General features: G+C 58.4%; 1 non-coding gene across 1 annotated transcript; it reads left to right on the forward strand.

The window, feature by feature from the left end:
• The first annotated feature begins 12142 nt into the window (after positions 1-12142).
• LOC136670386 (5.8S ribosomal RNA) lies at positions 12143-12296 on the forward strand. Its single transcript, XR_010795624.1, has one exon. It is a non-coding gene; the product is annotated as a 5.8S ribosomal RNA (ribosomal RNA).
• Positions 12297-13054: the final 758 nt, after the last annotated feature.

Here is a 13054-nt window from a genome sequence, read left to right on the forward strand (position 1 = left end):
CCCCGGTATAGCGTATTTCATGCCCGAGGAGTGACGCCCTCTGGGCTTAGGGTGGTGGTAAGTGCAGCCCCCCCTCTGGAGGTTTCCAAAACCTAAGTCGAGACTTCCATGGACCCCGGTGATGCGAATTTCAAGCCCGAGGAGTGGTGCCCTCTGGGCTAAGGGTGGTGGTAAGCCCGGCCCCCCCTCTCTGGAGGTCTAAACTGACTTCCATGGACCCCGGTGTAGCGTATTTCATGCCCGAGGAGTGACGCCCTCTGGGCTTAGGGTGGTGGTAAGCCAGGCCCCCCCTCTCTGGAGGTCAAAATTGACTTCCATGGACCCCGGTTATCCGAATTTTATGCCCGAGGAGTGACGCCCTCTGGGCTAAGGGTGGTGGTAAGTCCGGCCCCCACCCTCTGGATGCGTTCAAAACCTAAGTCGAGACTTCCATGGACCCCGGTGATGCGAAGTGACATGCCCGAAGAGTGGTGCCTTCTGGGCTAAGGTTGTGATAAGCCCGGTCTCTCCTCTGGAGGTCTGTGGTTTTAAAGTGAATATTTTCTAAGTCCCTCACCTGAGATTTTAAGAGAATCAGGACCCTCCTCAAGCCTCGTAGCGAGTCCGAGGGAGGTTCATCGTTGTCGGCTATGCGAAAGGGGTTCAGACGCCTCTAATCCTGTGGGCATATGGTTTCTCAGCCTGGTGCCGTCGGGATATTAGGGAGGCATTAAATCAGACGTAAGTTTGGGTAACAGCGATGCGAAACGCTATGCCCAAAGGAGTGGCTTCCCGATGGGCTTGAAATAATGGGAATGTCCGCTCTGCTTCCCTGGATGTGTTCAAAACCTAAGTCGAGACATCCGTAGACCCCGTTGATGCGAATTCCATGCCCGAGGAGTGACGCCCTCTGGGCTTAAGGGTGGTGGTAAGACCGGCCCCACTCTCTGGAGGTCTAAACTGACTTCCATGGACCCCGGTGATGCGAATTTCATGCCCGAGGAGTGGTGCCCTCTGGGCTAAGAGTGGTGGTAAGACCGGCCCCACTCTCTGGATGTCTAAAATGACTTCCATGGACCCCGGTGATTCGAATTTCAAGCCCGAGGAGGTGCACACCTCCGGGCTAAGGGGATGGTTTGGGTGGCCTCCCCTCTGGATGTGTTCAAAACCTAAGTTGAGACATCCATGGACCCCGGTTATCCGAATTTCATGCCCGAGGAGTGACGCCCTCTGGGCTAAGAGTGGTGGTAAGACCGGCCCCACTCTCTGGAGGTCTAAAATGACTTCCATGGACCCCGGTGATGCGAATACACAAGCCCGAGGAGTGGCACACCTCTGGGCTAAGGGGATGGTTTGGGTTGCCTCCCCTCTGGAGGTCTAAAATGACTTCCATGGACCCCGTTGATGCGAATACACAAGCCCGAGGACTGGCACACCTCTGGGCTAAGGGGATGGTTTGGGTTGCCTCCCCTCTGGAGGTCAAAAATGACTTCCATGGACCCCGTTGATGCGAATACACAAGCCCGAGGACTGGCACACCTCTGGGCTAAGGGGATGGTTTGGGTTGCCTCCCCTCTGGAGGTCAAAAATGACTTCCATGGACCCCGTTGATGCGAATACACAAGCCCGAGGACTGGCACACCTCTGGGCTAAGGGGATGGTTTGGGTTGCCTCCCCTCTGGAGGTCAAAAATGACTTCCATGGACCCCGTTGATGCGAATACACAAGCCCGAGGACTGGCACACCTCTGGGCTAAGGGGATGGTTTGGGTTGCCTCCCCTCTGGAGGTCAAAAATGACTTCCATGGACCCCGTTGATGCGAATACACAAGCCCGAGGACTGGCACACCTCTGGGCTAAGGGGATGGTTTGGGTTGCCTCCCCTCTGGAGGTCTAAAATGACTTCCATGGACCCCGGTGATGCGTATTTAAAGCCCGAGGACTGGCACACCTCTGGGCTAAGGGGATGGTTTGGGTTGCCTCCCCTCTGGAGGTCTAAAAATGACTTCCATAGACCCCGGCGAAGCGAATTTAAAGCCCGAGGACTGGCACCCCTCTGGGCTAAGGGGATGGTTAGGGTGGCCTCCCCTCTGGATGTCTAAAATGACTTCCATGGACCCCGGTGATGCGAATACACAAGCCCGAGGAGTGGCACACCTCTGGGCTAAGGGGATGGTTTGGGTTGCCTCCCCTCTGGAGGTCTAAAAATGACTTCCATAGACCCCGGCGAAGCGAATTTAAAGCCCGAGGACTGGCACCCCTCTGGGCTAAGGGTGGTGGTTAATCCGGCCCCCCCTTCTGGATGTGTTCAAAACCTAAGTCGAGACATCCATGGACCCCGGTGATGCGAAGTGACATGCCCGAGGAGTGGCGCCCTCTGGGCTAAGGTTGTGATAAGCCCGGTCTCTCCTCTGGAGGTCTGTGGTTTTAAAGTGAAAATTTTCTAAGTCCCTCACCTGAGATTTTAAGAAAATCAGGACCCTCCTCAAGCCTCGTAGCGAGTCCGAGGGAGGTTCATCGTTGTCAGCTATGCGAACGAGGTTCCAATGCCTCAAATCCTGTGGGCATATGGTTTCTCAGCCTGGTGCCGTCGGGATATTAGGGAGGCATTAAATCAGACGTAAGTTTGGGTAACAGCGATGCGAAACGCTATGCCCAAAAGAGTGGCTTCCCGATGGGCTTGAAATAATGGGAATGTCCGCTCTGCTTCCCTGGATGTGTTCAAAACCTAAGTCGAGACATCCGTAGACCCCGTTGATGCGAATACCGAAGCCCGAGGACTGGCACACCTCTGGGCTAGGGTGGGGATAAGATATGCCCCCACCCTCTGGAGGTTTTCAAAACCTAAGTCGAGACCTCCATAGACCCCGGTGATGCGAATACCGAAGCCCGAGGACTGGCACCCCTCTGGGCTAGGGTGGGGATAAGATATGCCCCCACCCTCTGGAGGTTTTCAAAACCTAAGTCGAGACCTCCATAGACCCCGGTGATGCGAATACCGAAGCCCGAGGACTGGCACCCCTCTGGGCTAGGGTGGTGGTTAATCCGGCCCCCCCTCTGGAGGTTTTCAAAACCTAAGTTGAGACCTCCGTAGACCCCGGTGATGCGAATACCGAAGCCCGAGGACTGGCACCCCTCTGGGCTAGGGTGGTGGTTAATCCGGCCCCCCCTCTGGAGGTTTTCAAAACCTAAGTTGAGACCTCCGTAGACCCCGGTGATGCGAATACCGAAGCCCGAGGACTGGCACACCTCTGGGCTAGGGTGGTGGTTAATCCGGCCCCCCCTCTGGAGGTTTTCAAAACCTAAGTTGAGACCTCCGTAGACCCCGGTGATGCGAATACCGAAGCCCGAGGACTGGCACACCTCTGGGCTAAGGGGTTGGTATGCTCGGCCTCCCCTCTGGAAGTCTAAAAATAATTAGAAATATTTCTAAGTTCGACAACGAGCACTGGCAGAACTGGACCAAAGACTTCCATACACCCCGGTGATGCGAAGTTTCAAGCCCGAGGAGTGGCACACCTCTGGGCTAAGGGGATGGTTTGGGTTGCCTCCCCTCTGGAGGTCTAAAAATGACTTCCATGGACCCCGTTGATGCGAATACACAAGCCCGAGGACTGGCACACCTCTGGGCTAAGGGGATGGTTTGGGTTGCCTCCCCTCTGGAGGTCTAAAAATGACTTCCATGGACCCCGTTGATGCGAATACACAAGCCCGAGGAGTGGCACACCTCTGGGCTAAGGGGATGGTTTGGGTTGCCTCCCCTCTGGATGTCTAAAATGACTTCCATGGACCCCGTTGATGCGAATACACAAGCCCGAGGACTGGGACACCCTCTGGGCTTAAGGTGGAGGTAAGCCCGGCCTCCCCTCTTTATTAAAAAAAAACTCTAAGTCCCAACGGCAAATGCCAGAGCTTTAAGCCGAAACTCAAGAGAGTTCGATCGGTATAACTGACTTGACTATCTGCCCTTAGCCCCCGATGGTTCATTCTATATATGCCCGGAGAAGTGGCTGGTTTCCGGGGCCAAAAAAGCCAAATGGTCTCCTATATTCATGCGACGGGTGCCTAAAGGTAAGTTTACCGCCCCCAGTGAACTGCCTAAGGTCCATAGGCCTCCGACCACTGCTCCCTTAGCGGGGCGGTGGAACGGGCCGCCCGCCGACAAAGTTAACTGTTAAACCCATTTAATTTCAATGACCTTTAGTTCCAACTCCCTCCCTGGGGGGGATTGGTTCTATATATGCCCGGAGAAGTGGCTGGTTTCCGGGGCCAAAAAAGCCAAATGGTCTCCTATATTCATGCGACGGGTGCCTAAAGGTAAGTTTACCCACCCCGGTGAACTGCCTAAGGTCCATAGGCCTCCGACCACTGCTCCCTTAGCGGGGCGGTGGAACGGGCCGCCCGCCGACAAAGTTAACTGTTAAACCCATTTAATTTCAATGACCTTTAGTTCCAACTCCCTCCCTGGGGGGGATTGGTTCTATATATGCCCGGAGAAGTGGCTGGTTTCCGGGGCCAAAAAAGCCAAATGGTCTCCTATATTCATGCGACGGGTGCCTAAAGGTAAGTTTACCCACCCCGGTGAACTGCCTAAGGTCCATAGGCCTCCGACCACTGCTCCCTTAGCGGGGCGGTGGAACGGGCCGCCCGCCGACAAAGTTAACTGTTAAACCCATTTAATTTCAATGACCTTTAGTTCCAACTCCCTGCCTGGGGGGGATTGGTTCTATATATGCCCGGAGAAGTGGCTGGTTTCCGGGGCCAAAAAAGCCAAATGGTCTCCTATATTCATGCGACGGGTGCCTAAAGGTAAGTTTACCCACCCCGGTGAACTGCCTAAGGTCCATAGGCCTCCGACCACTGCTCCCTTAGCGGGGCGGTGGAACGGGCCGCCCGCCGACTAAGTTAACCCATAACCACTGATCGTTTAAGTCTTAAGGCCGGTCGGACCTCGTAAAAAGTCTCCCTCTGGGAGGATCACCCAATCTCCACCCCCCCTCCATCTCCAAACCGAAGCAAGTACCACACGGGAACACTCTGTTTGGGGATTCAGAAATAAATGTATTTATTTCGCAGTAAAACATATCAAAGCCACGGGGGTGCAGAAACACGGAGTGAATCCCGGCTGGGTTGCGCTTTGAAGAGGGTCCGGTTCAGGCCGTTTCGAGGGCGGAAAGACGGTTCTCACGAGCCCGCATCACATCGGCCGCAGAGAGGCCGGCTCGGTAGAAGGCCCGGGCAGTGATGTTGGAGTGGCACATGCTTGTCGTCACTCGATCTCTATCTTCGGCCGGCAGAGTCGAAACCTGAAACAGAGGTGCGAGGTGTCAGAAGTAGGAAGGCCGGGGTTAAGAGCCCACATAAGTCGGATTAAGTTCAACACTCACTTGGTTCGAAACAGCCGTGCGGATCAGGTTGAAGGCCACCGCGCCTCCGAGGCCCGCATCCGTCCACGCGATCCGAAGCAGTGAGTTTGGCTTGCGCAGCTGGTTCCCCCTGTCCAAGAACACGAACCCGTCCCGGGCCCCGTGTAAGTCGCTGAGTGCGGTCAACCAGGCCAGCTCTGTGGCAGACAACCCGATCGGAGCGTCCCCGAACGAGGCGTTGGTCTTGTGTTCACGAACATAAACCACGAAGCCGGTGCCATCCGTGGTGCTGGCTTGCCTCAACTCTCCAACCGTCAGGTTGAGAAACACAACCGACCGGTGACCGGTTAAGACAGACAAAAGGCCGAGCAGGTACCCCTGGAGCATCCGTAGCGTCGACCGGCGGGCGGTGTCCCCCGTCCGGGCCGCGTCTATGAGCTCTGGGATTCGGGTCTTAGCGTGGCTTAGGAAGACCCTGAAATCCGAAGGTTGCGGCAAGCGACTCAGCTTCGCTCTCTTCACGCGCTGGCGATGGCCCAGAATCGTGCGTGCGATGTCCCGATGAGCCTTGGCGAAGGTCAGCTTCAGCCTCTGGAGCTCTTCGGGGCTGACCCCGGCGGTCTCTGGGTCGAAGGCAGCGACGTGGGAGACGAACGCCTTGGCGCTGTGCAGGTAACACTTAACGGTTGTCGAAGCGTAACCCAGTTTCTGAAGGCTCTGTACCCAAGTGGGAACGTTCGTGTGATGGACGAAAGACAGGTCTGTGAATTGGCAGCCGGGCGGGGCGCAGTGAAGCAGGAACCGAATAACGTGGCCCCGTCGCTGGCGAGAGTTCTCGATGTCCTTCGGTGACGCGTCGACCCGCAGGTAGAACTTCTGAAAGTCGTCTACCGAACGGCTGACGTAGGTGTCCCGAAACCGATGCGGGATCACGAGCTGCCTCCCCCGGGAGGTTCGCCGTGCCCGCTCGGTCTCTGAATCCGTGTCCGAGGTGGATTCGGCAGGGGAAGACTCGCTCGGTTGGTAGTCGCTGTCGACCGGCTCCGGCGTGGCTTGGCCCGTAGTGGCTTGGCCCGGGGAGGCTTGGTCCGGCGAGGCTGGGTCCGGCGAAGCTGGGTCCGGCGTGTTGGGTCCCGGCGTGCTTGGGCCCGGCGTGCTTGGGCCCGGCATGGCTGGGTCCGGCATGCTGGGGCCCGGCGTGCTGGGGCCCGGCGAGGCTGGATTCGGGGAACAGGATACCGAGGGCGGTGGAGGGTTCCGCGGCTTAGACTGTTGATAGCGACGCAGAAGGTGGATGGTGCGAAGGCGTCGAGCGGCAGAGAGAGCGATCCGAAGGGCGAGGCCTTTGAGGGAATGCGCCGAGCCCAGGTGATCCGCCGGCGAAGAGAGAGACGGCAGGCCGCAGAGAGGGCAGTCGAGCTGGGACGAATTCTCCCCACTTTGGTCCAGTCCCCGGAGAAAGTCAATGTCGGCAGATCCAAGGCGGTGGAAGGTGGTATAATGGGAAGTCAGATCCGTAATGGCTTGCTCGCAGAGCGGGCAAGCATCAGGCGTGGTTGGCTCCGGCGTGCTTGGGTCCGGTGAGCTTGGGTACAGCATGGTTGGGTCCGGCGTGCTTGGGTCCGGCGTGCTTGGGTCCGGCGTGTTCGGGTCCGGCGTGTTCGGGTCCGGCGTGTTCGGTCCCGGCGTGCTCGGTCCCGGCGTGCTCGGTCCCGGCGTGTTCGGTCCCGGCGCGCTCGGTCCCGGCGTGCTTGGTCCCGGCGGCGAGGCTGGATTCGGGGAACGGGATCCCGAGGGCGGTGGAGGGTTCCGCGGCTTAGACTGTTGATAGCGACGCAGAAGGTGGAGGGTGCGAAGGCGTCGAGCGGCAGAGAGAGCGATCCGAAGGGCGAGGCCTTTGAGGGAATGCGCCGAGCCCAGGTGATCTGCCGGCGAAGAGAGAGACGGCAGGCCGCAGAGAGGGCAGTCGAGCTGTGATGAATTCTCCCCGCTTCGGTCCAGTTCTCGGAGGAAGGCTGCGTCGTCCGGTCCGAGTCTGTGGAAGATGGTAAAGTGGAAAGTCAGATCCGTAGCAATGGCTTGTTCGCAAAGCGGGCAGCTATCCATGGTGAGAGACTGACGGCTCCGAGTGAAGGCGACCCCTTATATAGCCCCCGGTTCGTGCATAATTAGGGGTTATGGGCGTTGATCGCTCCCGTTCGCGTTCGACGTTCGCCCATCTTGGGTGTATGAACCAATGAGAACCAAGACCGATAGCGTATTACTGCCAAAATTAGTCCCGGTTTCCGAGCCAGGTGCCGGGCAGAGCGATGGGGAGTGGTCCCCAAGGTCCGTGGGGCCTACCACTGTCATAAATCCGAGTGGCTTCCACTCGGTCCGCCTCGACCGGGTACCTTTAAGGTCAAGTCCCAACCCCGGATCTCGTATCACGGTGGTATTGGGACTGCCTGTGGGTCTATAGGCCACCGACCATCTGCCCACTTGTGGGGCGGGTGGAACGGGCCGCCCCGTCGATTGTTATAAGCCCGTTGTGTCCACCCCGATGATTCGTTCGATGTATGCCTGGGAAGGTAAAACATTCCTGGGCATGGGGGGTCGAGCGTATGAGGGGTTTCCCCCGTCCCGAAAGAGAGAGTTTTCCGACCGATGATTCGTTCGATATGCCTGCCCGGGGAGGGTCAACTTCCCTGGGCACCGGGGGGTCGAACGTATGAGGATTGTCCCCCTTTTTAAACCCATAAATTTGCCCGTGCGCGAGTCGACGGGGCCGCGTAACCCCCCGAGGCGTTGGCCGGCGGTCATCCGCCGGTCCGTGGGATCTCCCGACCTTTCCCCTCCTTTGAGCGGGACGTGGGAGCGCACCACCGGGCCCCCGGCTGGAAACGGCCGGAGGCAAAGAGCGCATTAGAGGTGACACGGATCGGTCTTCCACAGACCGCGGCTGGAAGTTCGCAGGGTCGGCCTACGGGATCCGACCCTTCGTCTTCTTAAACGCAGACTTCCGTAGGCTCCGGGGGGCGAAACCGTAAACCTTTGCCGACCTCCTCGCACTGCGAGGGGGCCAGGATTTGCGGCTTGTCCGCGTATCGGTCCTACCAAGGACCGCGGCTGGAAGTTCGGTGGTGAGCCCTCGACCTTACGAGATTGAGGGCAAAACCCTTCGTCTTCTGAACATCAGACGGCTCCGGTGGTGGCGTACCGTAAAAACCTATGCCGACTTCCTCGCGCTTTGAGGGGGCCAGGATTCTCTTCCATTCTCTTCCCTTAACGGCTGTCCTTCACGGCCGTTCGAGCTCGGTATACGCGGAGCACCAGGGGCAGGCTTCTAAGCCTAAATACAGTGCTTAGAGCGATCCTCCCCACCTTGTGCTCCCAGCCTCCATGGCTCGTGGATGCCCGTAAGAGGCATGTCCGCTTGTCCAGAACGGTTCCGAGGGGGACTTAGTCGGCCGGTCGATCCAACAGTAGGTCCGTTCAACGTCCGCGTCGGTGGTGCCTTAGGGTCGGGATCCGTTTGAGGGAAGGACCCGGCCCCTAGCCTGCACCGTCCGGGCGAGAATCATACGTTTTCCAAGTTGCCAAGTCGATTGCAGACCCCCACAGCGGGGTCGCGTTCGATCCTCTTCGCTGGTGTCCCCTGAGATCACTCTCACGGGCTCCATGCGCCCCCTCTCTTTCCCCGTCCGGGGTTTGAGATCCAAGGGGGGTCGGTCTGGTTGATCCTGCCAGTATTATATGCTTGTCTCAAAGATTAAGCCATGCAAGTCTAAGTACACACGGGTTTTGGTACAGTGAAACTGCGAATGGCTCATTAAATCAGTTATGGTTCCTTTGATCGCTCCACACGTTACTTGGTATAACTGTGGTAATTCCAGAGCTAATACATGCAAACGAAGCGTTGGAAGGGTTCTGGGGGTCGGCGTGAAATGCTCTCCCGGCCCCTGTCCCCCGGATACGTGCATTTATCAGAACCGAAAAACCCTCCCGGCTCCGGTCGGGTCGCTTTGGTGACTCTAGATAACCTCTGGCCGATCGTTAAGCCCTCCGGGGCGGCGACGTATCATTCGAGTGTCTGCCCTATCAACTTTCGACGGTAGGCTACGTGCCTACCGTGGTGACCACGGGTAACGGGGAATCTGGGTTCGATTCCGGAGAGGGAGCCTGAGAAACGGCTACCACTTCCAAGGAAGGCAGCAGGCGCGCAAATTACCCATTCCCGACACGGGGAGGTAGTGACGAAAAATATCGATGCGGGTCCTATGATCCTGTGGAGCGTAATCGAAATGAACTCAATCTATGTCCGTGAGTGATGACCCATTGGAGGGCAAGTCTGGTGCCAGCAGCCGCGGTAATTCCAGCTCCAATAGCGTATGCTAAAGTTGCTGCAGTTAAAAAGCTCGTAGTTGGATGTGGGGACAGGTCTCGGATCCCCTGTACTGTCCGGGATGGCGTGGGGAGCTCCTTCGGGGGTGACCCCCTGTCTCTGGGTGGATGTTGGGACCTGGTCCCTACCCGCCGGTGTCCTCTGCTCGCCGGCCGCGGAGAAGCCCTTAGCTGGGTACTTCACTGCGGTGCACGGTGGGTTGGAGGGTCCGGAGCGTTTACTTTGAATAAAGCAGAGTGCTCAAAGCAGGCCGACACGTGCCATGTCTGACTGAGCTAGGAATAATGGAATAGGGCCCTTCCGCGGGGCTTCGGGGTCTCTCCTTCGGGACGGCTGGTCGTTCCGGAGTGGGGCTCCGGGGCTTCCACGGTCCTATTTCGTGGGTTTTAAGGACCGAGGGCAATGATTAAGAGGGACGGCCGGGGGCATCCGTACCACACCGATAGAGGTGAAATTCGTTGACCGGTGTGGGACGAACGAAAGCGAAAGCATTTGCCAAGAATGTTTTCATTAATCAAGAACGAAAGTCGGGGGAGCGAAGACGATCAGATACCGTCGTAGTTCCGACCGTAAACTATGCCGACCCGCGATCCGGCGGCGTGAGGCTAGCGACCATGACCCGCCGGGCAGCGTGAGGGAAACCACGAGTCTTTGGGCTCTGGGGGGAGTACGGTTGCAAAGCTGAAACTTAAAGGAATTGACGGAAGGGCACCACCAGGAGTGGAGCTTGCGGCTTAATTTGACTCAACACGGGGAATCTCACCCGGCCCGGACACGGTAAGGATTGACAGATTGATGGCTCTTTCTTGATTCTGTGGGTGGTGGTGCATGGCCGTTGGGAGTTCGTGGAGCGATTCGTCTGGTTAACTCCGATAACGGACGAGACCCTGTGCCTTAAAAAGTTACACGGCCCTCCCTTGGGTCCCTGTGGGGGCTTGCGGCCCGAGGGGTTCGTCGGTCGGTGGCCGAACTTCTTAGAGCGATCCGGGGCAAGGCAAAGCCGTATGAGATTCGGGGCCATAACAGGTCTGTGATGCCCTTAGACGCCCGGGGCCGCACGTGAGTTACACTGGCTGGTTCAGCATGTGCATCCATCCTATGCCGAAAGGCCTGGGCAATCCTATGAACGCCTTCCCCGCTGGGGATAGGGGATTGTAACTTTTCCCCTTGAACGAGGAATTCCAAGTAGTCGCGGGTCACCAGCCCGCGTCGATTAAGTCCCTGCCCTTTGTACACACCGCCCGTCGCTACTACCGATTGGATGGCCTGGTGAGGTCCTCGGACCATCTCCGAGGTGCCCCTTTACCGGGGGGTTGCCTCGTTGAGGTGGGAAGTCGATCGAACCTGGGCATCTAGAGGGAGTAAAAGTCGTAACAAGGTTTCCGTAGGGGAACCTGCGGAAGGATCATTAACGGTGACCTGGCCACGGCCGGTTGTCGAGTCGGACTCGAGAGGCCAAACCTCCCCCGGCGGGTACCTTCAAGGTATGGACCGCAGAAGCCTCGTACCTTTCGTCGTCGGCCGACGTGAGTCTCTCCCCCTCCGGGTGGGTGGACGTAGCGAGCCGGCTTCGGAACTCGGGGTTATGCGAGGACCGCCTTAGGTGCATAGGTACCCCGGTCCGCCCCCCTCGTTCGCGGGGGGGAGAGTGGCGCCGGAGCCGCCCGCCGGGTCGTTAAACCAACCATTGATCGTTGAAGGCTTGATTGTGCGTGCGCGAGTCAAAGGGGCTTACTCACCCCCAGGGCGTTGGCCGGTGCTCGCCGGCCTCGGTGGGATCTCCCTGAACCCATCCCCCCGGCACAGGGGGTGGTGGTGGACGGGAGCGTACCGCCGGGCGAAACTCTTTCCCCTCACGGGGTTGGAGCGGAGCTTAAGAGCGCATGCAAATACCCCGATGTTGGCTTCGCAGAGACGGACCGTATAATAGTCTAAGGCCGGTGCGCGAGTTGAAGGGGCCTCACGAACCCCGGATGCGTTTAAACACCCGAAGGAGACGGCCGGTGCCCGCCGGTCCTGACTAGGTGGGATCTACCCAGCGCCTTCCCCTAAGCGGGGGACTTGGGAGCGTACCACCGGGCCTCGCTCATACCCTCCGGGGTGGAGAGCTTGGCTTTGAGCGCACGCCTGAATGCCTTAGACCGGGACCCGTAACGCAGCGAACCAAACCCTGGGCCTCGCCGGGAACGGTGGGGCCTAGACCCGGTCTCCTAAACCACGTAAGTCTCGGGCACCTACTCGGGCGATCGTCCCCCGGGCCGTAACTCCTCGGTCCGGTGGTGACGCCCAGGTTCAATGACCTTCCCCCCTCCACGGGGGGGAAGGCACCCGGCTTGAAATATTGTCAAACGTTGTCTCGTGTTCGAATGGCTTCCTTCGCCCGGCCTGTAACGGGCCGGGCACAAACCTCATACAACTCTTAGCGGTGGATCACTTGGCTCGTGCATCGATGAAGAACGCGGTAACCTGCGTTAAATAATGTGAATTGCAGAACACAGATCATCGATATTTCGAACGCACATGGCGGCCGCGGGGGTCCATCCCGCGGCCACGCCTGTCTGAGGGTCGGTTTACCCATCGATCGGTCTTCCTAGACCGCGGCTGGGAGTTCGCAGGGCCTCCACCTCGGACGGCCCTTCGTCTCCCTAAACCCAGACTCGGGCCTTAAACCCGACGTGTGGCGAGAGCTCCGGACGTAGGGAGAGCCATTAGGTCCGGGTCCAATCCGTCATAGTCTCTCCCCGCTGGGCTCTCCGCCGCCGTCGGAGAGTGGGTACCGTAATACGGCGAGCGGCCGGGGGGTTCGCGCCCCCCGCGCCCCGCAAAACAGTCTCGTAGTGCGACCTCAGATCAGACGAGACAACCCGCTGAACTTAAGCATATCAGTAAGCGGAGGAAAAGAAACTAACAAGGATTCCCCTAGTAGCGGCGAGCGAAGAGGGAAGAGCCCAGCGCTGAATCCCACTTTCCCCTGACCGGGGTGGGCCGGGAAATGTAGCGTACGGAAGTCCGTTTGGTCTCGGTGCGGACGCGGGACCAAGTTTTGCAAGGAAGTGTCTTCCGCAGATGGTGAAGGCCCGGTATTGTCCCGCATCCCGCCGGGTAGATCGGGCTTCCCGGAGTCGAGTTGCTTGTGAATGCAGCTCAAAGTGGGTGGTAAACTCCATCTAAGGCTAAATACCGGCACGAGACCGATAGCGAACAAAGTACCGTGAGGGAAAGTTGAAAGCAGTACTTTGAAGAGAGAGTTCAAGAGAGCGTGAAACCGTTGAGAGGTAAACGGTCGGGGGACCGAGAAGACCCCCCCGGGGGATTCAGCCGGGCGG

This window comes from Hoplias malabaricus, chromosome 1 (assembly GCF_029633855.1).
Source record: "Hoplias malabaricus isolate fHopMal1 chromosome 1, fHopMal1.hap1, whole genome shotgun sequence".
Classification (NCBI taxonomy): Eukaryota; Metazoa; Chordata; class Actinopteri; order Characiformes; family Erythrinidae; genus Hoplias; species Hoplias malabaricus.